Source organism: Podarcis melisellensis, assembly GCF_964234715.1.
Source record: "Podarcis melisellensis genome assembly, chromosome: 14".
In the NCBI taxonomy this organism is placed as follows: domain Eukaryota; kingdom Metazoa; phylum Chordata; class Lepidosauria; order Squamata; family Lacertidae; genus Podarcis; species Podarcis melisellensis.
The window spans coordinates 32142971-32168887 of record NC_138546.1 but is presented as its reverse complement, the minus strand read 5'-3'; the positions used below and the strand labels follow the sequence as shown (position 1 = coordinate 32168887).

At 43.0% G+C, this 25917-nt stretch overlaps 1 protein-coding gene across 3 annotated transcripts in view; it reads left to right on the top strand.

Moving 5' to 3' along the window:
* Window positions 1-25917, top strand: part of LOC309356777 (ceramide synthase 3-like) — an 87134-nt gene that overhangs the window by 20759 nt on the left and 40458 nt on the right. Inside the window, exon 1 of one of the 3 annotated variants that reach the window (XM_081888510.1) lies at window positions 9201-9348. The exons of the other annotated variants lie outside the window; for them this stretch is intronic. The gene's annotated coding sequence lies outside the window, so the exon portion shown is untranslated. Of the gene's footprint in view, window positions 1-9200; window positions 9349-25917 lie in introns of those variants that run through there. 3 annotated transcript variants of the gene reach the window in all.

The window sequence follows — 25917 nt, the reverse complement described above, 5'->3', positions numbered from 1 at the left end:
GGCGTTTCTGTGCGCTGCTCTGGTTCGCCAGAAGCGGCTTAGTCATGCTGGCCACATGACTCGGAAGCTGTACGCCAGTTCCCTCAGCCAGTAAAGCGAGATGAGCGCCGCAACCCCAGAGTCGGTCACGACTAGACCTAATGGTCAGGGGTCCCTTTACCTTTACCTAAGTGTGAAAGGAGAAGCAGGGAAGAAATTTTACAATATGAGACATGTGCACTGCCACAGTGCACCTGCATATGGTGGCCAGGACAGAAGGTGGTGGTGTGGCCAAGTAGATCATCCTGCCAGCCTGAAGTTGTTGCAACATTTGGAAATGGTTTGGGCGCAACAATGGCTCGGAACGAAATGGATCCTGAGCTGGCTCCACCTCACTCCTGGAAAGGCCTGCTTGGGGGCTTTCCATTATCTGCCAGCAGCTGGGATCATACAGACAGCACACCTGCCTGCACATTCACTAGGCAGAAGGGACAGCAAAGTGCCAGTGGAGTAATGCTAATACAGTGGTACCTCGGGTTAAGTACTTAATTCATTCCGGAGGTCCGTACTTAACCTGAAACTGTTCTTAACCTGAAGCACCACTTTAGCGAATGGGGCCTCCTGCTGCTGCCACGCTGCCAGAGCATGATTTCTGTTCTCATCCTGAAGCAAAGTTCTTAACCTGAAGCACTATTTCTGGGTTAGTGGAGTCTGTAACATGAAGCGTATGTAACCTGAGGTACCACTGTACCTGCTTTTCCCCCTGCCCCCATCCCACGGGTGGCAGTAGGTTAAGCCTAGCAGGACTAGGTGGAGGGACACCTCTGCCCAGTCCAGCCCCGAGCCCAGCACAAAGAGGGAGCTGAATTGCTCAGAATAATTCAAGATGCTGGCAAAGATTGTCCTTATGAGATAGGGACTCTGGGAAAAGCAGGTAAAATGGATATAGAACACGTAAATGTGCTGGAAGCAATGCAGTTCCAAGAACAAGCAATATTATTCTACAGTGTTAGCCTTTAACTAAGGGTACCATCCCATACATACTTACCTGGGGCGTAAATCCCATTAAGCTTAGTATGGTATACATTTGAGTAAGATATTCATATGCTTACACCGCATGGTCTCTGATAATGGTTATGACTCAGTGCTGAGAGATTAAAGTATAAATTGTAAATCAAATCTGCATTAGATCTAAATTTCCTTTTAAACTTTTTTTTAAAAAGGCACTACACTTTTTACTAAAAACCAACCAAAACCCTCATTTAAATAAATGAAATGAAATGAATTTATTTATTTAAATAAATGAAATGAATTTATAAATTTAAATAAATGAAAGGAATACAATTTAAATAAATATTTTTTTTTTTAAATGGATTCTTATCTATTCTAATGACATGTCTATGTAAGAGTCAATTAAAACGAAAATATCAAAGGTGGCTTTTGCTGTTAAGAATCAGCAGCTCACTTCATAACTGTTTCAAAACAATATTTACATTGCAGTTTTGGTCACAGTTGCAGACTGTCTTCTTGCTTTTAAGCAGCATTTCTACTGAATTAACTTTCTTACTTGCTGAACATTACTTTGTTTTATGTAACTAAATAAATGCAAATCTATTACTGTCTCTCCTACATTTTGGGGGAGGGCACTGCTTTTTCTTTGAAGTGCAAACATAGGTAGCAAATTGGACTTGGACCTGAGAAATTGTGCCTTGTTTCCAATGGACTAATTGCACCATTGCTTAATTACCCCACAATTAAATGTCCTCTTCTGCAATAGCAGTACTGGTTTGATTGTTCCATTCAGGGCTGAGTTTACAATTTGACATATACCGTAGATATTGTAGTCTCCAAAAATATGGTGTTATCTTTCATGCATGGAAAGCTTAGATTTCCTCCATTCATGTAAATTTCATATGCTTGCTTGGCCAGATGAGCATCATAGTCATGAAAAGATCTACCCTATCCCAAGTGGGTGTTAATGTTGTTGATCTTGTTACACGGGAAAATGTAGCCTCTCGCCTAAAGCATGAAGCAACTTGCTGTTCCCTTCCCCAATCCAGTTGGGAAATATCCCTAGCAAGCCCGACAAACAGAGCACTTAGTCACAAATCTCCTGTGGGAAAGAGCTGGAGGTGATTCGTTCAGCTGATTGTGTTGCCTCCTCCCATTTAAATTAAAAAGAAATGTTGCGCTTATTACAAAATGCTGTCTTGCGACAAACCACTGGAAACCTTTGAGGAATCCACTGACCATGTACAGAAACTTGTGTTGAGATTTCCTAAAATAAGCAGCAAGGAAATGGAGAAGACCTTACCCAAACTGAACCTGTTGAATACACAAAGCTGTAAATCATAGGACAAACCTTGGTTCCAGTTCATGTTTTGCCTGGAGAGAGCTAAACCTCGAGCCCAGTCCCAGAATTACAGAAGCTGCACTTAGTTAGTCTCTAAGGTGCTACTGGACAATTTTTTATTTATATATATATATATATATATATATATTGACTGCATCAGACCAACACAGCTACCTACCTAAATCTAGAAGCTGTGCTGGTTTTGCTTTTTCCTCCCCTCCTTGTTTCAGTTAAAAGTGGTGGAGAGATCAGACACCCCCCTGTCCTTTTAGGAAACAGGAGACTTCTGTCTGTCTCTCTCTCTGTGTGTGTGTGTGTGTGTGTGTGTGTGTATGGGCGAAAACAAAGTCCTGTTTAAACTGAAAGTAAAATACCTGCACCAAATGAAAGAAGTGGTGAAACTGGCGTACAAAGCCCTTCCTAGAATTTTGAAACCAATCCACTTAAAATTATTTAATTGCAATTCATCAGCAGCCAGCCATTTCTTTTAGGAAATGCACAGAGTGTTTATTCCTTTATTTTAAGGGCAGCCTTATACCGTGAGCCATGGCTACTCAGAAGTAAGCCCCACTGTATTCAATGGAGCTTACTCCCTAGTAACTGGGTAGAGACTCTTCAGCCTTACACTGCAATCCTAAGCAATTTTTCTCAGAACTAAGTCCTACTGAGTGCAATGGGATTTACTCTCTGGTATGTTCCTGATCATTCTCGTTGTTGTTGTTGTCATTACCTGCCTTTCTCCCTGACAGGGACTCAAGTCAGCTTACAGCTAACATTTTATTTCATTCCATTCATCTGTTGATGCCTTCCCTTGCACATTTTTTCTTTACCACAATCCTGTGAGGTAGTTTGGGCAGAGAAGTTGCAATTGGCTCAAGGCAACAGATGTATATGCACATATATGAAATATATGTGTCCAGCAGATCAAACTCAGGAGAAGCTTCCTGATGCAGAATAGAATGTCCCTATTTTCATCTGATAAATATTGGAGGGAGTCAGCCAAAACACAGCTTAGCTTGCAGGATTACAACAGCAGGACAACTGACAAGAGAAGCAAAACAACCACAGCCTCCTCTTTGGGAGCCTACATAGTTGTCTGTTTAATGCCATGGTTTGGCTTAGTGTTACGTGCAAACCGGACTACGTTGTGATTCATCCTTGGCTTTGTTTACTGCATGTCTGTCCTGCACGTGAACTCACAATATTAATAGTAGTAGTAGTAATAATAATAATAATACAGTGGTACCTTGGGTTATATACACTTCAGGTTACAGACTCTGCTAACCTTTGGTTAAGAACTTTGCCCCAGGATGAGAACAGAAATAGCACACCAATTTCGCGGCAGCAGCGGGAGGCCCCATTAGCTAAAGGGTTACCTCAGGTTAAGAACGATTTCAGGTTAAGAACAGACCTCCAGAATGAATTAAGTTCGTAACCAGAGGCACCATTGTAAATATATAATAATTTATTACTTATACCCCGCCCATCTGGCCAGGCCTCCGCAGCCACTCTGGGCGGCTTCCAACAGATATTAAAAAGGCGATGAAACATCCAACATTTAAAACTTCCCTAAACGGGCTGCCTTCAGATGTCTTCTAAAAGTCAGACAGTTGTTTATTTTCTTGACGTGGGCATTCCAGAGGGCACCGCTACTGAGAAGGCCCTCTGCCTGGTTCCCTGTAATCTCACTTCTCGCGTTGAGGGAACCACCAGAAGGCCCTCAGAGCTGGACCTCAGAAAGCTGAATTGCTTACCAATATAATTACATGGATAATTCTCATCTAGGAACTAGTCTACTTTAGTTGTTCTTGATAGCCTTCTCTCAAAATTTGTTTAAATCTCTTATGAAGCCAAGATAGCTTTGGGAGTGAGTTCCACAATTTAACCATGCATGGCTGAAGTCCTTTTTTTTTTTAATCTGTCCCAAATCTTCCAAATTCAGCTTTATTTGATGCCCAAGAGTTCTGGTGCCATAAGAGAATGAGAAAAATTCTAAACTATCCAAGTTCTCCATGCCATGCATATTTTAAAAAACATCTGTCACGTCACCTGTTCTTCGTCTTGTATCTAAACTAGAAAGTCCCAAATACTGCAACTATTTCTGCATAGGAGGGTCGCTCTATACCCTTGATCATTCTCCTTTCATTCTCCTTTTCTGAACGTTTTGCAGCTCTACAACTTGTATATCTACAGACTCCAGGTTTCCTCAACGTCTGCTGATATCTCTCTTTCATGTGTGTTGGCTTTTTGGCTACAGAAGGACAGCTGCTCGGTGGCACTAGTAATAGATATGGTGATGGCGATACTGATTTGTAGCTTCAGGCAATCTGTGAGGAAAATTGAGATAGCAATGGGTGGTGGGTGTGGGAAAGAAAGCTACCTCCAGTGTTCATAGTGGTGTATACTCCTCCTGAAAAAGAGGGGTGGGAGAGAAATTATTTCAACTTGCATTTTAATGAGAACCTACATGAAATCCACACTTCTTGCACCAAAACGTGAACTACAAGGCAGTGCTTCTTCAAAACAATCACATATCTCTGAATTTAGCACTACATTTCTCCAGCTCCAAAAATATATACATATTGGCAGAAAGTGCATGCAAAAACGTTTTTATTTATAAGAATAACATATTAACATGCATCATATTCAGGGAAATTGCTTGCAATAAGGGCATATATTAGGAGCAATGGACATGAATATATATATATATATATATATATATATATATATATATATATGGAAAACTGATGATGAAATGTGGCAGATACTTGAGAAAAGGAAAGGAAATGAGATTGTCCAATTTGTCAATACATGCTGAAAAACAGTGGTGAACTTTCCCCATGGCTTCTCCCATAGCCATGAAGCAGCTAAGGTTAGGTAGGACAAGGTGGATCGGCCAAGTGGCTAGGTGCAGAAGGAGCAGCTCAGGCTAGAGGGGTGTGGGAAGAAGATGGGGGTGGTCTGCCACCCCATTTCTCTTTCTGTGATCTTTCACATTTCCCACATTTTGTTGTAATAGCTGATACAAGAGCCAATGAACAAGATCCAGCTGGCGTGCTGAGAACCTGGGTGAAGTGGCTTCCTCTGGAGAATTCAGCACAGGCAAATGAATGCTTTCCCATATTGCTGCTTGCAATTAACTGGTGTGTGATCTCGTTTAAAAAAAGAAAAAAGAAAAGCCCCCCCAACAACAACACTTGTTGATCCTGTCTGGTCTTTGACCTCAATAAAGGTTGATTGATTGACACTTGTTGATCTGTGTTGTTGTTGTTGTTTAGTCGTTTAGTCGTGTCCGACTCTTCGTGACCCCATGGACCAGAGCACGCCAGGCACTCCTGTCTTCCACTGCCTCCCACAGTTTGGTCAAACTCATGCTGGTAGCTTCAAGAACACTATCCAACCATCTTGTCCTCCATCATCCCCTTCTTCTTGTGCCCTCAATCTTTCCCAACATCAGCGTCTTTTCCAGGGAGTCTTCTCTTCTCATGAGGTGGCCAAAGTACTGGAGCCTCAGCTGCACAGCTCAGCTATTCTGGTCACAGACTGTTCACTGCCTCAGGGCCCACAGCTCTTCCTAGCAACTGTCAACACCCATAACAAATTACACTTCCCAGAATTATTTGGTGGGAAGTATAATTTCCATACCATTCCAATGATTGTTGAATGTTACTTGATTTGATGTAAAAAAAGGTAAAGGACCCCTGGCAGTTAAGTCCAGTCACAAACAACTCTGGACTATTTGATGGAGGTTGCTTATTTTAAAGTTACGTTTTATTGTCACATTTTTGTATGGCATTAGATTGTTATAGGGTGTACATTCTTTGTTTCTTCGGCTTGTAAACCGTCTTGGGTATTGTAAGATAGAAAGACGCTATACAAATTAAAAGTGATGATGTTGATGATGATTTGTTAAATGGTCTCATAGTGCTTTAAATGTATGGTGTTCTTCACCTGTTAAAATGTTGTGCACTTTTCATATGTATCTGTTAAAAATGCAGTGTCTGTATGTACCTTTTTAGAAAAGAAGCTTTTCATATACCACAGGAATGCATCCCATGAAATTGGAGCCCATTGTGGCTCCTTCAGGGTATACAACAAATGTTTATTCGGCTTTACGCCCATTATGAAACACAACACAACAAAACAAATCAAATAAATCAGCGGACTCGTACAAACCACAAGTAGTATAACACAGTTCACAACTCACAAGGACGGATATTAGCCATTCATAAAAAGTTTAAGATTAAGATTAAGATTAAAAAATTTTGGCACTACACTAAAATCAATATCTGATGTCATTATAGAAAATTCTTATAACTATCAATAATCAGCTAACATTCCATTCCGTCTCTTTTACGAGAGGACGGCTGTTAGGAATTTAGCAACCTGTAGGGTAATATAAGGATCCACATCTTGAAGAACCCAGGCAAGCTGTAGGTCTACTGGTTTGTCAGCCATAGGCTGGATTATGGGGTTTAGTATACTAGCACGGGCTGAACTGTACAAAGGGCAGATAAACATAACATGATGTAGAGATTCAGATGTTTTCATTTCACAAGCACACATTGAAGGGACTTGGCCCTTAGTGAATCTATGTCTCAGCATGTTTGTTGGAAAGACATTGAACCTAGCTCTAATGAAGGCATATCGGTGAGACGCGGCCATAAGCGATGTTAAGTAGGACGGAGCACGGTAGATAGGGGTTATGCTGAAATTTAACGGCGAGCAGGCTCCACCACCAGCTACGAAATTTTGGTATAGCTCCGCATCATCCAGCCTTTGATTTATACACCTTTTTGCCACATTTAGATCCAGTTTGAGCAATTCAGTGGGCGAGATCTCATAGGACAGCAATTTGGCATGGATTTTTCCTGACCACAAATTTGTGAAGTCATCCCGCCACATGCATTGAATTAGATAGTGGTTCGGGAGTTTATGCCATAGGGATATCCAATAGATCAAAACTCTCCTCCATATAACTAACTCCACTGAGGGGATCTTCATTTCTAAGCGAATAGCCGCATTACTTACGCATGTTGGTAATTTTAAAAGTTGGCATAAGAATTGGCTTTGAAGTGTCTCTAAAGGTGAGATGTTTGCAAAGGCAGCCCATAAAGGTGCAGCATAGGCCATTGTGGCCATCACTTTGATGCTATACACTTTCAAGGCTGCAGGGATGAATAAGGCCCCCTCAGAGTAGAAAAAACGGAGGAGGGAGTGTGATAGGGCTTTTGTCTTGTTTTGAATATATTCAACGTGCGCTTTCCACCCTAAATTATATTGAAAATAAATTCCTAAGTATTTAAATTTATGTACTTGTTCGATTTTCGTGCCCTCCAGCTTCCATGAATAAAGTTTTCGACTCCTTGAAAATATCAGTACTTTAGACTTGGTGTGGTTGATAGACAGATGATTAGAATGGCAATATGTCGCAAAAATCTTTAGTGCCCTCCTTAAACCCACTCTGGAGTAAGAGAGTAGTACCGCATCATCTGCGTAGAGAAGTAAAGGACAACAGTAATCAGCTATGCGAGGGGTGTGGATAAATTTTTGTGCGACGGCTAATGGGTTCCTCATATCACTGATAAATAAGTTAAAAAGAAGCGGCGCTAAAATACAACCCTGGCGTACACCCTTATTTACTGGCACTGGGTTAGTCAGGTCGCCAGCAGGAGATATTCTCACCCTGGCCACGGACCTGGCATGAAGTTGGGAGATAAGCCACAGGAGCCTTCTATCTATTCCCCAACAGGCAAGTTTATCCCATAGTAATTTCCTCAGAATACTATCAAACGCAGCTTTCAAATCTATGAAAGCTTCGCAAAGTTGGCCCCGTCGAGGTGTCGAGTATTTCCGGGCTAAGTGATAAAGAATAATGGCCTGGTCTGTTGTGGATCGGTTTGATCTAAATCCAGCTTGCTCATGTCCAATCAGGTCAGCCTCAACTGACCACTTTATCAACCTTGTCAGCAAAAAACGGGCATATATTTTCCCAATGGACGATAGCAGACTGATATTCCGATAATTCCCTGGGTCACCGGGAGGGCCTTTTTTGTAGATAGGAATTATACTGGCCTCCTTCCACGTTCCTGTTATTAAACCCGTGGCATTTATTGCATCGAACGTTTTAGTTAAGATCCCTGCCCACCATGCAGAGTGAAGCTTTATGGCCTCAACTGGGACCAAATCTGGCCCAGGGGCCTTACCAGTTTTCAGCTCAGCTATCAATTCTAGGATTTCAGCAGGGTCGGTATTGGGCCAGACGGGAAGGGGATTAGAAGGTCTCCAATGAGTGGCCGGAGCTTCTGCCACTGAGAAATATTTTCTCAGGAACTGCTCCCATGTAGGGGCCGGGATCACCGTTAAGGGATATTTCGTGTTTCTTCCCTTTATTAAGGACCAAAATTTCCGGGAGTTATGAGATTTTGAGACAGAAATTATAGTCTGCCAACGATTTGAATGCCATTCCCATTTGGCCGATTTCTGGGCCTGTTTGTATGCTTTTTTAGCCAGGGAATAAGATGGAGGTAAAGCCGGAGCGCCGGAAAGTTTATAGTCATTGTATATTGTATGAAGATGGAGTCTGGCTTGTTTGCAAGCAGAGTTGAACCAAGGGGCGCCAAATTTAAAATAGTCGTTTTCAGGGTATTCTTTAGGATCGAAGTGGAGTTTCTTACATGAAACTCAGCTTTAAGCTGAAGAATCCCCTCCTGCCACTGCTGTATTTGCCTCCCTGATTAAGGGATACCATAAAACAACAACTCTCTCATTTTACAAGGTTGGGACAAGCACCAAAGGCAGCAGATCAGCATTGTTCCACTGGAGGTGCATCCTAAGGTTTTACACAATAGGAGGATTGCCCTGAGTCAGGAATCCTGAATTGCAACTTTCGTGGGTGGGACGCTGAAGAATTTAGAATCATGTACAAATGGGGCGTTACCACAGAGAAAGCCGCTGTGCCTCTTCAATCTTCTTCACTGGGAGATGTAACGTACTCTCTGGAGTGAAACGGCCAGGTAGGACTTTTTTGTCTCCTTTCATTCTTGAGCTTCATTCTGCAGTAGCTGGGACTTCTGGTTTGGTTCTTTCTCTTTTTAAGGAATGCAGTTCATGCTAACAGTTGTATGCTGCGGGTCGCATTCACTGAAATTAATGAGTTTATGCCAAAAACAATGAAACAGCTCACCATCCTAATGAATGGCAGGTGTATTAACTGACCTAAATGCTTTAATAACAGCAAAAACATGTAGAATCTTGACATGTGTTTTAATCTGGCCTTTACCGTGTTGTTGATTTTATTTTTTTGAATCTTTAAAAGGCTGTTTTTAACTTTTTTACTGACAATTTAATAGTTTGATTCTTTTTGTAAACTGCTTTGAGGGTTCTGTCATCTCAGACAAATGGTGTTTGTCTGTGTGTGATTAGATAGATTAGATAGATAGATGATGGATAGATAGATAGATAGATAGATGATAGATAGATAGATAGATAGATAGATAGATAGATAGATAGATAGATAGATAGATGATAGATAGATGATAGATATATGATAGATAGATATATGATAGATAGATATATGATAGATAGATATATGATAGATAGATATATGATAGATAGATAGATAGATAGATAGATGATAGATAGAGTTACATTCTCTTTTTCTTGTCACCTTGTAACTGCTGAAATATTTTAATGCAGCCATTGATATTACTTTTTCCTGATGTTTATTTAAAAAAAACAGTTAACAGATCCATATGATATTCTGGGAGACAGGGAAAGACTGCTGCTTGGGTAGAGTGCTAAAAACCTAAACAAATGATTTTAGACGGATAAAGTCAAATAGGATACTGTGACCGAATATGTGTTGCCTCACTCTTCTTACCTCCTGATCCCTTAAACGTGTTGAACTCGTTGTACCTGCAGGTGGTAGAGGGGGGGGGGGAGCACATGACTACTTTTACATATTGTGTGTGGTACGTAATAAAAAAAAATTGTTGCCACATCCAAGGTTGGAGAGAGAAGGCAAGCCTCCCACGTTTCTACCAGACACCGTGTTCACTATGTGCTGGGTTGTTGTTTTTTTAAAAAATGTGCAAGCCTTATTGTGTATTGATAAGTCATAAAAGGGACATGGGTGGTGCTATGGGTTAAACCACAGAGCCTAGGGCTTGCCGATCAGAAGGTTGGCGGTTCGAATCCCTGTGATGGGGTGAGCTCCCCTTGCTCCCGTTGCTCAGTCCCAGCTCCTGCCAACCTAGCAGTTTGAAAGCACATCAAAGTGCAAGTAGATAAATAGTCACTGTGCGCTGCTCTGGTTTGCCAGAAGCGGCTTAGGCATGCTGGCCACATGCTCCGGGAAGCTGTCTGGGGACAAACGCCAGCTCCCTCGTCCTATAGAGCGAGATGATCGCTGCAACCCCAGAGTCATCCACGACTGGACCTAATGGTTAGGGGTCCCTTTACCTTTACCTAAATCATAAAAACTGTACACAATTCACATTATCACAGTCAGCTACAGGAGCAACACTAAATGATTAATTCTCAGAAAGCCCCTGATATGAAATTATTAATGATACCACACTATTACTGGGCTAGAATAAATATTGTTACACGCCACACCGATACCAGGTTCTGTATGTATTTCCTTTTGGACAATGAAGCACAGGAGAGACTGTGGCGTCTTTATGAAATGTGGTGCATTTGCACAGATATACAACCTGAGCCTAGGATAGAGGGTGCTCAGGATTACACCCATTGCTTCTCTCATAGGTGCAACATGCTTGGGTCTGCAAAGGGAGAAATCAGTTATGCCCTTTGTGTCTCCTTGTTACAGCTTGTCCTAGCCAGCCCACATGGTGTTCTCTTCTCTTGCTCTGCTTGCCAAACCGCTTGCAAAACTGATAAGCCTTTTTTGTTCACTTATGTCATTCAGACTGAAATCTGAAACCGCTTTGGTCTCCGCCCACCACCAACGCACAGCTGGGGGAGGGGTTTCCCCCCTTCTTATGTGGTGCATTTTTGCCCTCTTGGAGGCTTCCTGGATGGGCTAATGACTGGCCATCATCAGCCTTCCGTTCTTTCAGTGAGCCTCATCTGCTGAGCTGGCCTGGCTCGTTAGCATAAACTAAATTAATCAAACCTTGGTTAATTCTAAACTTTTACTAATTCCAGGATTGATGGGTGACTTGTACACACAGACTCTGGCCTTCAAAATTTATTATATTATAAAGAACACAATACGTGATAACTATAATAAATACTGCTACTGATGTTCCTCAGCATACTATTTTCCTTTCTTCACAAATTGGTATATTCAGTTCCCTGGCTTGGAATTCCAACTTCCTTTATTATATACACTGTGTTATTAGCGGTTACTTAATCACACTTTCTCCCTCCTTGAGCACAGAAATTAATCCAACAACGCTTAGCTTTCCCCACACTTTCTTTATCTGATCTGTTTTATTAGGCTTCTTATCCCCAGCATGCAATTGCAAAGAAATATTCTGGCCAGAGTTATAATGAATAAAGCTTGATTCTTTTTTTTTTACATCAGTGGTTCCTAGTTAGCAAAGTATTGTGGGCCCCCTGATTTTCAACAGCAGAAGCCATGGACCCCCTACTTTTGACAATTTTGATAGTTTTTGTTATGGTGCCACAGAACCTCAGGGGTCTGCAAACCACCCATTGGGAACCACTGTTTTACATAGATTAATGGCAAATTTACACCATACATTTATATTATACACACACACACACACATATATAAAAATTTTACCATTTAGAATATTCATTTAAACATCCTTAAAATATCAATGACTTCTTCTCCTTCCATGGTTCATTTTGCATATCACAAATCCCTGCATATTTTCCATAAACGAAACCATTCAGTATTACATTATTACATCCATCAAGACTTATTTGCACTCTTGAATTTAACTTAATGCTGCCATTGTTTTCAAGTGTACACAGTCCCCCCCCATATATTCAGTAAACATTTTCCAATTTTCTTTAAACATATGTTCTTCTTGTTCTCTTATTCTAGACACCATACATTTAAAGCACTACAGTGCCGCTTTAAACAATCATAGCTTCTCCCAAAGAATTGTGGGAGCTGTAGTTTGTTTAGGGTTCTGAGAGGAGGCTCTGTGTGGTCAGCAACCGGGCTATGTGTGCCTAATGAGACCAACCCCCAAATCAAGGACTCATGGGATATCAGCCATCTAAGCTGTGCACTTCTCACTACAAGGGAGCTGTATTGGGTGGAGTAAGGGCCATAGCTCAGTGGTAGAGTATCTGCTCTACAGAAGCAAGGAGTTTCCAGGTTTAGTCCCTGACATCTCTAGGTAGAAATGGAAATTATCCCTGTCTAAAGCCCTAGAGAACTGCCACACAATGTAGACGATACTGAGCTAGATGGGCCAAGGGTCTGATTTAATACAGTGGTGCTTTGGTTCCTGAACGGCTTAGTTGTTAAACAAATCGGCTCCCAAATGCCACAAACCCAGAAGTAAGTTTGCAAATGTTTTTCGGAAGCTGAGCATTTGCCGTGGCTTCTGATTGAGTGCAGGAAGTTCCTGCAGCCAATCGGAAGCCACACCTTGGTTTTCAAATGGTTTCAGTAGTCAAATGGACTCCCAGAACAGATTAAGTTTGAGAACCAAGGTACAGATACAATGATCTGTATGACAGATACCACATTTACAAGTGCTATAAAAGAGAGAGTGCGTTTAGTTATGTATTTAAATTAGAATTTTATTACCATTAAAGGTAAAGGTACCCCTGACCGTTAGGTCCAGTCGTGGCCGACTCTGGGATTGCGGCGCTCATCTCGCTTTATTGGCCAAGGGAGCTGGTGTACAGCTTCCGGGTCATGTGGCCAGCATGACTAAGCCACTTCTGGTGAACCAGAGCAGCGCACAGAAACGCCGTTTACGTTCCCACCAGAGTGCTACCTATTTATCTATTTGCACTTTCACATGCTTTCGAACTGCTAGGTTGGCAGGAGCAGCGACCGACCAACTCACCCCATCGCGGGGATTCGAACAACCGACCTTCTGATTGGCAAGTCCTAGGCTCTGTGGTTTAACCCACAGCGCCACCCGCGTCCCTTATTACCATTACAGCAGTCCAAAAGTACAGTAGCAGGATATTACATCATAGCATATATAAAGCAAAAAGTAAGTTAAAGAAAGGATGACACACCAGTATAAATGAAGACATCCTCATTTCCCAAGCAGGTGTGGATGACGAATGTCGGGAATAGCAAATAAAATCTCACCAGATGACATGAAAGCATTCTGGAGCCTCCCTAAATATATGCAGTTCATGTTCACATTTTTCTGCAATAGCCAAGTCCAAAGACAAACGTAGATTTTTCAGGGTTTTCCATGGCTGAGCTACTGAAATTCTAGCAGCAGCTAAAAGTTATTTAGAGCAACAAGTTTGCATGTTGTTAGTCCACATATTCAGTGGATATGTTGTGGGGAGACCTAAACCAGTGATTTAATTATTTTAGATATTTCTCAATATCCTTGAGAGCAAAATAATGACACCCAAGGGCATTTTCGCCAATGATGGAAGAATGTCCCTCAGGGTCCACAGCTCTGCCAGCAATCCTGTGTTGACCGCAATGTGATAGGAAACATCTGCACAGGTGTACAAATGCAATTTGTGCAGAACCACACGTATGGTGAAACAGATTTATAAGGCCTAGCTAACCACAGAGATTTCCATTCAGACTCCTATATTAAGCATTTAAATCCTTCTCCCAAGAACACTTCAGACCCAGCAGGGGACCCAGTGGTAAGTTCTAAAAGCACTATGTAAGTAATAGAGACCAGTGCTTTGCCTCTGTGTCCCTGACTCAATACAATAGATTTAAAATTAGTCAGAGATCTAGAAGCTTGCACTCAAAGTGACTGATCTCCCAATATATGCGAGAGTTGATACTTTTGTAAACAACTGTGAATAGTCTACAGTACAGAGGAAGGCGATTTACAAAACAGCAAAATCCATTTCTCCTTATGAGACAACATTTCCTGTTCAATATAAATCCAGGTTTTACCAAGAACAGTGCATTTATGCCATGAAAATCACTACCCCCCCCCCCGAGTTACAAAATATACGTTTTTGTCTGAATATGGTACCCAAACTGGATTTTTCCTCCATCATTTATGTAAGCAGCATCTTGATAACTGTGAATACAGAGTAGCTCCTTGGAAGAGGGCCTTTCACCCAGTTCCACTTACCCGCCCATAATAATCTGTTTTAAAAACAGGTTTTGTAAGTTATGTCAACGCTGTCTGTGGCACCGCATTCTGTAATAGTAGGGTCTGCTGAGCTGAACTTCCAGAGACTTTTGCCTGTTATGTGTTCTTGAATGAGCAGTCATGCTTTTTCATTTCCATGCCAACCTTTCCCATTTCCTGGTTTCCATGCCAGTCTTTCCCATTTCCTGGTTTCAAGAAAAAGGCTTGAATCAGATGGATCTTTTAGGCTATGTAGAACATGACTCAGTGCTTGAGTCCTTTGCATGCAGAAGTTCCCAGGTTCAACCCCCAGCAATCTCCAGATATGGCTGGGAATGTCCCTTCTCTGGAATGTATTTATTATTAATTTATTGCATTTATATATCCCACTTTTCCCTCCAAGGAGCTCAAGGTGATATACAGTCATACCTCATGTTAGGTTTGCTTCAGGTTTTCAGGTTGCGTCCTGCAGTGACCCGGAAGTACCGGAACAGGCTACTTCTGGGTTTCGCCGCATGCGCAGACGTGCTAAATGACATCACACGCATGCGCAGAAGCGGCGAATCATGACCCGCGCGTGCGCAGACGTTGGTTGCGTTCTTTTCAAGTTGCAAACGGGCCTTCAGAACAGATCCCATTCGCAACCAGAGGTACCACTGTACATGGTTCTCTTCCTCCTTCTCTTCCTTGCTATCTTCGCAACCATTGTGACTGGCCTAAGGTCTCCTAGCAAGTGTTGTGGTTGAGTGGGGATTTGAACCCTAGTCTCTCATCACTCTAACCACTACAGTGACTCACTGCAAGTCAGCATGGACAGTACTGAACTGGATGGGCTTTTGGTCTGACTCTGTATAAGGCTGCCTGCTACGGTAGTAGAATCCTCAATACCTGTCAGTTCTTGTCCAGGTGGGAAATAACTGGGCGAGACCAAGATATGAAACAAGGCACCCAGTAGGTGATATTTATTAATTGCTGCAGCAAGTTCCAAGCCCTCCAAGAAGGAATGGGCTCCATCCAAGCCTCTGCACAATCCTTTTTATGCTTTTCTCAGGGTGTTTTCCACCCATGCTCGCAAGCTTATTTCTTACAGCTTAATATTTCTAAAATGTTCGTTGTTATTTGTCAAGTATGCTAAGGGCTGGTTTCTAGCATCTGCTTTGCTCACCAGAAACTGTCTGCAACTTATTTCTGCTTCTCGCTGGGTAGCTCATGCCCTCCAATAACCAGGGGAGCCAAATGGGAATGCTCATTTTTTGGTCAGCTGCTCTGGTGCAAACCAGCTGACTCCCACCAGAACGCCAAACCAAAAGGCAGGACATTCCAGGATTTTGTAATTCCAGGATGTCCCAGCTGAGCAGTATGGTAGCTGTGTATGTGCCTTGTCAGTACAGTGGTACCTCGGGTTAAGTACTTAATTCGTACCAGAGGTCCGTTCTTAAGCTGAAACTGTTCTTAACCTGAAGCACCACTTTAGCTAATGGGGCCTTCCGCTGCTGCCACGACGCCGGAGCACGATTTCTGTTCTCATCCTGAAGTAAAGTTCTTAACCTGAAGCACTATTTCTGGGTTGGCGGAGTCTGTAACCTGAAGCATATGTAACCTGAAGCGTATGTAACCCGAGGTACCACTGTACTTTAGTTTTAACCTTTCTATTGAATTTGTTCACTGTGCAGAAACAGCTATGACCAAGATGGCTCCTCTCACACTATTTTTATGCCAACATACACCGAAATCGCACCACTGCAGTCATAACATCCTTCTGTGCGCTGTCATGTCCTATCTAGGGTTTACTCACACTTTCACTTTGACAATATCACTTTGGTTTGGAAAAGTAACCCATATTCTTGAGTTTTCAGCTCTGTGGTTTGTTTGGAGGAGACAAACTACGAACTGGATTCAGGAGACATATTAAACCAAAGCATGCATAGCTCAGTTGGTTGGAGCATGATGCTGACAATGCCAAGGTTGCAGGTTCGATCCCCACATGGGACAGCTGCATATTCCAGCATTGCCGGGAGTTGCACTAAGTGATCCTCAGGTTCCCTTCCAACTCTACAATTCTATGACTTAGCTGGCGGCAGCAGCAACAGGACCAGAGGCCGTGATTTCCTTAGCAACAGCTTGCATGCTTGCACATTCACACTAGGCCATGCTCTGGCTGGGCATTACTGCAAACTGAGCCTAAATCTGCTTTGCTCTTATCTGCTGTTTCCCAGGGGCTCCTCAGAATTCTCTTGAGTTAAAGTCTTGTCTTTTCGCACAATGAGTATAACATGACATCAGGTTCTAAGGCTGCAGCCGTGTGTGTAGCCTCTTTGAACACAGTGGAATTCTTTTCTGACCAAACATATGCAGGGCTTATGTCTTGAACGCATCCATCTGATTGTTTCATTTGATTATTCCATTCCCACTCCTGCAACACACCCTTCCCCATCTTTCCAGGGTCAGTGTAATGATAGCAGACCCTCCCAAGTGTCCCTATTTTCCAGGGATATCCCTGATTTAGAGAAGCTGTCCTGGTTTCTGATTTGATCCCAGAACATCCAGCTTTTCCTTAGGATGCCCCTATTTTCATTGGAGAAATGTTGGAGGGTGTGGTGTTATCCAACCCTCGGGTCGTCTGAAGGCAATCCTGTATAGGGAAGGTTTTTTTTAATGTTCAATGTTTTATTGTGTTTTTATATATGTTGGAAGCTGTCCAGAGTGCTGGGACAACCCAATAAGATGTCTTGCTCTATAAGACTCACTTTTTTCCTCCTAAAAGGTAAGGGGAAATGTGTATGCGTCTTATGGAGCGAATGCAGACTGCACAGCTATCACAGCTATCACAGAAGCCAGAACAGCAAGAGGGATTGCTGCTTTTACTGTGCAGCGATCCCTCTTGCTGTTCTGGCTTCTGAGATTCAGAATTTTTTTTTTCTTGTTTTCCTCCTCCAAAAACTAGGTGCGTCTTGTGGTCTGGTGCGTCTTATAGAGCGAAAAATACGGTAATTAGTAAAATTATCAATATGGAATGGGACATCCATATTTTCATCAGAGAAATGTTGGAGGGTGTGTGATTGAGCTAGCAATTTGTTGATACACCCTGAATGTTAAGGGCTTGGCAATTTGGGGATTTGCCCTGGAGTCACATGACCTAGGCAGTTCCTTAGGCCCATATTTTTTCTCCTTTCTAGCAGAGAGTCTTAGAGGCTCCTCTGAATAAAGCTTCTTTTATAAAAGTGTTCCTCATTCTTGGTGCCTATTGTTGGACCCAGAAACACTGTATGGTATCAGAAAGTTGATAAACATGTTGCATTAACTGGCAGAAACAGGGGTGCCAACTTGAATAAAATATTGGGGGCCCTGGCCCCCTCAAATATTATTTTTTGCGGGGAGTGAAGGGACCTCAGTCTCCTATGGGCAGAAAGAAGATAAGAAGCTGTCAGAGAAGAAGAAGAAGAAGAAGAAGAAGAAGAAGAAGAAGAAGAAGAAGAAGAGTTTGGATTTGATATCCCGCTTTATCACTACCCGAAGGAGTCTCAAAGCGGCTCACATTCTCTTTTCCCTTCCTCCCCCACAACAAACACTCTGTGAGGTGAGTGAGGCTGAGAGACTTCAGAGAAGTGTGACTAGCCCAAGGTCACCCAGCAGCTGCATGTGGAGGAGCGGAGACGCGAACCCGGTTCACCAGATTACGAGTCTGCCGCTCTTAACCACTACACCACACTGGCTCTCACCCAGCCGCACCCAGAGGCAGTAAGGTCTACATAACTGTTGTTAAACCTTTGCAAAAATGAAAATGTTGCAGCCCCCATCAAGCCTGCCATTGTCAACAGATATTGCAGAAAACTGGAGAAAGTTTAGACAAAGATTTGCACTGTACGTACCTGGCAGCAATAGGGACTGAAGGAAAAACTGATACGATCAGTTGCTGTGGTAGGAGAGGAGGCCCTAGACATTTATAATAACTGGGCTCACTGAAGGAGAGAACATGAATCTGAATGTAATTATTGATAAGTATGAAGGGTGCTGCGTGCCTAAAAGAATGGGAGGGGGTGGAATAAGTTATTCGGGTATATACGGAAAGCGGAGCAAACAATGGATCAATACGTAACAAAATTAAGAAAGCTGTGAGTAAGAATTGTGCTTTTGTGGACCTGGGAAAGAGTTTGATAAGGGACAGAATTATTTGTGGTCTCAAAGATAATGGCATTGGAGAGCGGCTGTTGCAAAAGGGGAATCTGCTCCTGGACAAGGCTATTCAGATTTGCAGGGGCTCATAAACTGTGAAGCACAGGCTAAAGATCTGGACTCAGGGAAAGATGTTGTCTATACTCTGCATATTATTACAAAAGATGGGTGCCAGTGGCATATGCATCTCAGTCCCCCACTGGCACTGAAATCAGATATACACAGATGGAGAAAGAGCTACTTGGTATACTATTTGCTTATAAAATATTTACTCAATATATGTATGGGGTTACAAAAGTGGGACGCCACCCCTAATCTCTGCCAAGATTCCCGGGGGTTGCATACTACTACTACTACTACTACTACAGTGGTACCTCGGGTTAAAGACGCTGCAGGTTACAGATGTTTCAGGTTACAGACTCCGCTAACCCAGAAATAGTACCTCGGGTTAAGAACTTTGCTTCAGGATGAGAACAGAAATTGTGCTTTGGTGGTGCGGCGGCAGCAGGAGGCCCCATTAGCTAAAGTGGTGCTTCAGGTTAAGAACAGTTTCAGGTTAAGAACGGACCTCCAGAATGAATTAATTTCTTAACCTGAGGTACCACTGTATTATTAATACCCTGCCCATCTGGCTGGGTTTCCCCAGCTACTCTGGCGGCTCCCAACAGAACACTAAAAACACGATAAAAGATCAAACATTAAAAACTTTCCTAAACGGGGCTGCTTTCAGATGTCTTCTAAAAGTCAGAAAGTTATTTATTTCATTAACATCTGGTGGGAGAGCGTTCCACAGGGCAAGCGCCACTACCGAGAAGGCCCTCTGTCTGGTTCCCTGTAACCTCCCTTCTCGCCGTGAGGGAACCGCCAGAAGGCCCTCGGAGCTGGACCTCAGTGTCCAGGCTGAACGATAGGGCTGGAGATGCTCCTTCAGGTATACAAGGCCAGGCCATTTAGGGTTTTAAAGGTCAGCACCAACACTTTGAATTGCGTCCAGAAACATACTGGGAGCCAATGTAGGTCTTTCAGGACAGGTGTTATGTGGTCTCCGCGGCCGCTTTTAGTCTCCTGTCTAGCTGCTGCATTCTGGAATAGTTGAAGTTTCCGGGTCACCTTCAGAGGTAGCCCCATGTGGAGCACATTGCAGTAGTCCAATGCAGTATTTCCTAGGTGGTCACCCGGCGTCTGTGTTCCTTTGAGAAGCAAGACACGGCGGAGGCTGTTGTAGCTTTAAGAAACATAGTTTATTCACATATAGACACCTTTAGTTTGCATGGAGCAAGTACAGAACTTGCAGCATAGTCATATCAAGAGGGGCTTGTTACCCACAGCAGTGCAGCACCACAGCAGTCCAAGGCATCTTTCCCAGCCTCCCCCCCCCAAAAAAATGGTTCCTTCACCACCTCCTGGTACCACCCCTCCATTCTCCTGTTCCTAAAAACTAAGCCTCCTTTATTTATTTCCATGCTAAAACCCAGCTCTTTTGATGTTTAGAAGCACTAATAATGGTTAATCCCTGCTTTTGGGAACCCATAGCAAAGGAGTTCACCAGATTTCATCAACACTTGTTGATCGACTAGGATTAAAGGCACACACTTGGGACATTGATGTATTTTAATTAACTCGCCACATGCTAATTGCTGATGCTAATAAATTGTTGTTGGCATCAATCTGTCTTGAGAGAATATGAAATGCACCTCAGAGGCCTAAGATTAATCACCATATGGCAGCTATGGTAGAAGTTTGTTCACTTTCTTAAAATACAGGTAATGTCAACAACCAGGGCCACTGAATCCATACCCAGCTCCTCAAAGGGCCTACCAGAAGATAGGAACTGACTTATTTACAAGGCATTCCAAAGATTACTTAATATACGTCTGCCATACGGGAGGGAATTTCCGGAAGGCGGCAAGTAAACCGAGAAATCATGTTTTCGTTAAAAAACGGATTTTTACTTCTTGAAATATGGCAACTGCAACTTAATAGTCACAGATTATTGTTCTCTCTTTCTATAAATAAGCACACTGCAGAGTACCAGCAGTAAATCAGTGGCTGCCAGCCTCACAGGGACCTTTGCCAGGCATGGTGTTCCCAATGAAGTGTTCAGCAACAACGTTCCACATTTGCTCAACCATTTTAATGGGAAGGTTATTAGAGCTAATTTGCAGATACCTGAAGATTTACTACACCCTACAACTAATAAAAGTCCTAAAAGAATGAAGGAAACCCAAAAGATAATATTTTGACCAGAACTTAAGCCAGGAGACAAGGTTTGCCTGATAAATTATTCCGCAGGCACTTGGGACCAAAGGTGTACAGTGGGACCTCGGGTTAAGAACTTAATCCGTTCTGAAGGTCCGTTCTTAACCTGACACTGTTCTTAACCTGAGGTACCGCTTTAGCTAATGGGGCCTCCCGCTGCCGCCGCACCGCCGCCACATGATTTCTGTTCTCATCCTGAAGCAAATTTCTTAACCCGAGGTACTATTTCTGGGTTAGCAGAGTCTGTAACCTGAAGCGTCTGTAACCCGAGGTACCACTGTACAGTTGTACAGCATCTATATCTAAAGTTTTAGGTCTTTCAGAGGAACAATAGAAACTTTGTGTCCCATAACAGTTGTGGTTAATGAGCCTTCCCTGAATGTTTCCCAGAAATATCAGAAAGTACTGATTATGGCTACAGTCAACCAATTAATAACTCATCATGTCAAGAACAATCTGATAGCAGAGCCAGCTGAATCCCTATGATGGACAAACACAGACATGTTCTACCATAAAGATAAAATCTCCAGAATGGCTTATAGAGATGTGTTAAAATGTATTATGTACCATAATTCATTAGCCAAGATCAGTTATTTCCCATAGTAGATGTTTATACAGTTTATGCAGCATAATGACCATACATATCTATAATAATAATAATAATAATAATAATAATAATAATAATAATAATAATAAGGTTTTCCCCATATTTGTTCACGTTTTATAACTTGTTAAAAGGGGGAGGTGTAATGATAGAGCTTGATAACTTGTTGACACTCTCTTAATGTTAAGGATGTGGCAATCTGAGGACTTTCCCCTGGCTCTGAGCCTTCTTTCCTTGGGGGGGGGGGGGTCCCCAGCTGGCTCCTCCCACATTTCCTCTGCGTCCAACCAGTCTGGGACATGATGGTACAACATGCAGGCCATTAAAACATCAAGTTGCACCTTTCTGCTTCTCTTTAGAGACCTCTGCTATATTCATTTGATTTGCAGTTTGTGATTAAAAACAGTGTACCATTTCATGAATTTCCTTGTAAAAAAATAAGGAAATTCTCAGATCCCTCCCCCCACTCCACCCCAGTCTTTTGGTGTCTTATGCCTTACATACCGGAGTTGTAGACAGTTTCAAGGATATTTATTTGCAATCAAGTGGTTTTTAAATTTTATGAAATAAATATAAACAAACAAACATGGGTTATATTGTTAGAATGGACCTGCATGGGGTAAACAAGGTTGGGTCATTTAGTTATGTGCTGGGTGTGTCATAGCCTCTGGGCCAGTTTCATCTCCAGATGTTTAATCCATCTGTTTTAGCATAAGCTGCTTGTGCATGCAAGCTGAATTGCATATCTGTTTATTCTGATTGCAGGTAAGCCTGGGCGGCATTCAGCTAAGCTTTACTCAGAGTACACTCACTGTGTAACAGGCATGACTAAGCTTGGTCCATTAATTTCAGTGGGTCTACTCTGAGTGAAGCATAGCTGAATACCGACCATACAGCTCTTATTATTTTTCAGAGTTGTGTAGTTTCAAGTTGTGAAAGCTCATCTTGAATGTAATGCTGAGGTTGCATAATCAACATGACTTCATTTTGGGCGTTTGCTGATGCCTATCTTTTCAAAAAGTTGTAATATACTCCTCAGTATTGGCAGTAGTAAAGCATGCCAGGGCAAGTAGATAAAGAGGTACCGCTATGGCGGGAAGGTAAATGGCATTTCCATGCACTCTGGTTTCCGTCAGTGTCCCGGTGCGCGAGAAGCGGTTTAGTCATGCTGGCCACATGATCCGGAAAGCTTTCTGTGGACAAACGCCGGCTCCCTTGGCCTGAAAGCAAGATGAGCGCCGCAACCCAGGAGTCCTTTACCTTTACTTTTTACCTCTCACAGTTGCCAACCAGATTCTTGTGAGAAGGCTGCAAGCAAGACCTGAGCACTTGTGCATCCTCCTCTCCTGCAGTTTGGGGGCATTATGTCTCTGAATTGGTATTCAGAGATATAATGCCCCCAACTGTAGAGGTAGAATCATAGAAGTATGAAGTTGTAAGGGGTACCGCGGGTCATCTAGTCTAACCCCCTGCAGTGTAGGAATCTCAACATGCGGTTCCCCCATCCAGTTTGAAAACATGCTGGAACGTGCTTAGCTTTGCCAATGTGCTAGCAGTCTTATTGCTGCACCATTCCTCTTTCAAAGACACCCAAGTCGGTGGCCATCACTGCCAGATGGATGGAAATTGCTAAAAATGTCCGGGGAAAAATTTTTTTGTTTTGCTTTTGCGAATTTGACAACTTTGGCAGGGAAAAAAAAGCTCAACAACTTTTCTGTCCAGATTTTCACTGTTTGAAATACAGTGGTACCTCTAGATACGAACGGGATCCGTTCCAGAGCCCCGTTCACATCTAGAGGTAAACATAACTAGTGATGGCACGTCTGCGCACACACGCGTCACTTTTCGCAGCTTCTGCGCATGCGCGTGACAACATTTTGAGCGTTTGCGCATGTGCAAACGGCGAAACCCGGAAGTAACGCACTCTGTTACTTCCGGGTTGCCGAACGTGCTCAACTCGAAGCGTATTTAACCCGAGGTATGACTGTATGGCAACCCTAGCTAGAGCCCACAGCATGGGTATTCTTCCAAACTGCAGTTCTGATCACTCACCACTCGGGGCAGCCATTTACAAGGCTGAAGTTTCCAGCCCCTGATAGTATGCACCTGGGGCGGCGCAGCCCATACAGACTGCGCATGTGCAGCATCCCATGCATGCGCACTCCGTACAGAATGCCGTACATGCACAGCCTGTAAGGACAGCGCGCAAGAGCGGCAGCCCCCATACGGACTGCGGGCGCCCTCGGCTGCTCTACAGCTGGGAGGAGGCAGGGGCCATTTTGTCACCCCTCCCAGAGTGGCACCCGGGGCAGCCCGACCCCTCCAATCCCCCTTCCTACACAACTGAGTATGCTCCCCTTTTCTTTTGTGATAAGGCTGCCTTATGGATCAGCTGCTAGTTTGTTAAAAGTGCCCAAAGTCCTGTTAAACCTCTGAAGTCCCGCTGAGAAGTGTGGCAATACACTGGTGCACAGCGTGACTTGTTGTAATATAACTGCCTCAGCATCCTTTTTGCCTAGCCAGAAGGACAAGTCTAGCCTGCTGTACTCCTTTCATTTCTGGGTTATTGGAGAACAAGTTGCAGAGCCACCTGGTTCTCTGCCTGTAGCCAGGGCTCTGTGGTACTTTGGCAGCCAGAAAAGCTGGTTTCTGTCACTTGAGTTGTGCAGATGCTCTCTTTTTGCATCATTTAGCCTGCAATGGTTTCTTGCCAGTTTGCCCTTCTGAAAACTGCAAAGCTCTGTGATGTTTGAATGCTGGCAGGGTCAATATAGTAAGCGTGATCCTTCTACATTCCTTGCAATAGAATCAAAGAATTGTAGACTTGGAAGGGATACCGAGGTCATCTAGTGACTAGTCCAACCCCCTGCAATGCAGGAATCTCAACTAAAGTATCCGTTACAGATGGCCATCCAACCTCTGCTTAAAAACCTCCAAGGAAGGAGAGTCCACAACCTCCCAGGGGAGTCTGTTCCACTGTCAAACAGCTCTTACTGATGTTTAGTTGGAATCTCCTTTCTTGTTGCTTGAATCCATTGGTTTGAGATGTACCCTCCTGAGCTGGAGAAAACAAGCTTGCGCCATCTTCCATGTGACATTGTGTGTGTGTGTGTGTGTGTGTGTGTTCGCGCGCGCGCCTCCAAAAAAGGGAATCCTATTACCCCAAATGTATCCACTCATCAGCTTCAGTCGGCAGAACTGACACTATTACAGAAGCAACATTAGACCCATTCCACATTTGTAAGAACCTAATATTTTAGTGTGGCAGCACCTACCCTTTGGAAGTCCCTTATTATTGAAATCAGGCAGGTGCTTTCACTGTACTCTTAATGATATCTGCTAAAAACATCTTTGTTTAGACAAGCCTGTACAGATGTTTTGAAAGCTGATGTGAGTCTTAATCTGTTTTTAAGTCTATTTAACTTTTTTTAATGTCCTAAATAATTGTTGTTAATTTTTCTTAGTGATGATCTTATTGCTGTTTTTGTAAACCACTTCAAAGTTTATTTTTACAATCAAATGGTGTGTAAATTTTATGAAGTAAAATTAGCTGCATATGTAATTTCAATTGTTTCCCCACAATTTGGAGAGTGTAGAGCTTTTTATGTGTGCACATTGCACTATGTTTATTCAGCACTTGGCCAGTGGAGACCCAATTTATGTGGGCAAATGAAGCTCTGCCCCACCAACCTCTGTTAGCTGCCCAGCAGCCCCCTACTTGCCTTGTTACTACAACCAGATGGGGGCAAAAAGTAAAAATTGTTGCCTCTGCCTGTCATTGGCTCTGGCGCCCCCTACTGTTGGGCTCCCTGCTTTCTGCCCTGCCAGGCACAAAGGACACCAGCTGCTATGGCACTTGATGAATTCATGGAGGGTAAGGCTATCACTGGCTCTGAGTCATGATGGCTACCTCCGCTATCAGAACCTAGATAGTGATATGCAGATTAAATGGGAAGGAGCTATGCAAAAAGGGACTGACTCCATTCTCATTGGCTCCTATCAAGATCTGTGAGGTCAAGTAAATTTGGGGGTGCTGTCTAAGAATGGGATGGGAAAGCTGGGGGAGGGGTAAAATCTGTCTTCTGCCCCTAGGCAGTGGGTGGCCTAGCTTTTCGCCTGCCACAATGACTGGCATTGTGTCAGATTTCAGGGTACTTTCAAATGTAACAGAATTACGCCCCAAAGGCCTCCTTTTCATATTGTGTTCTGACTTCTGTCAGACCTGCCTTTGTTTTCTGTGGGAGTTTACTATTACTGATATAAATTTTTTGTTAAGTCATTTTCTCTCTCACACACACAAG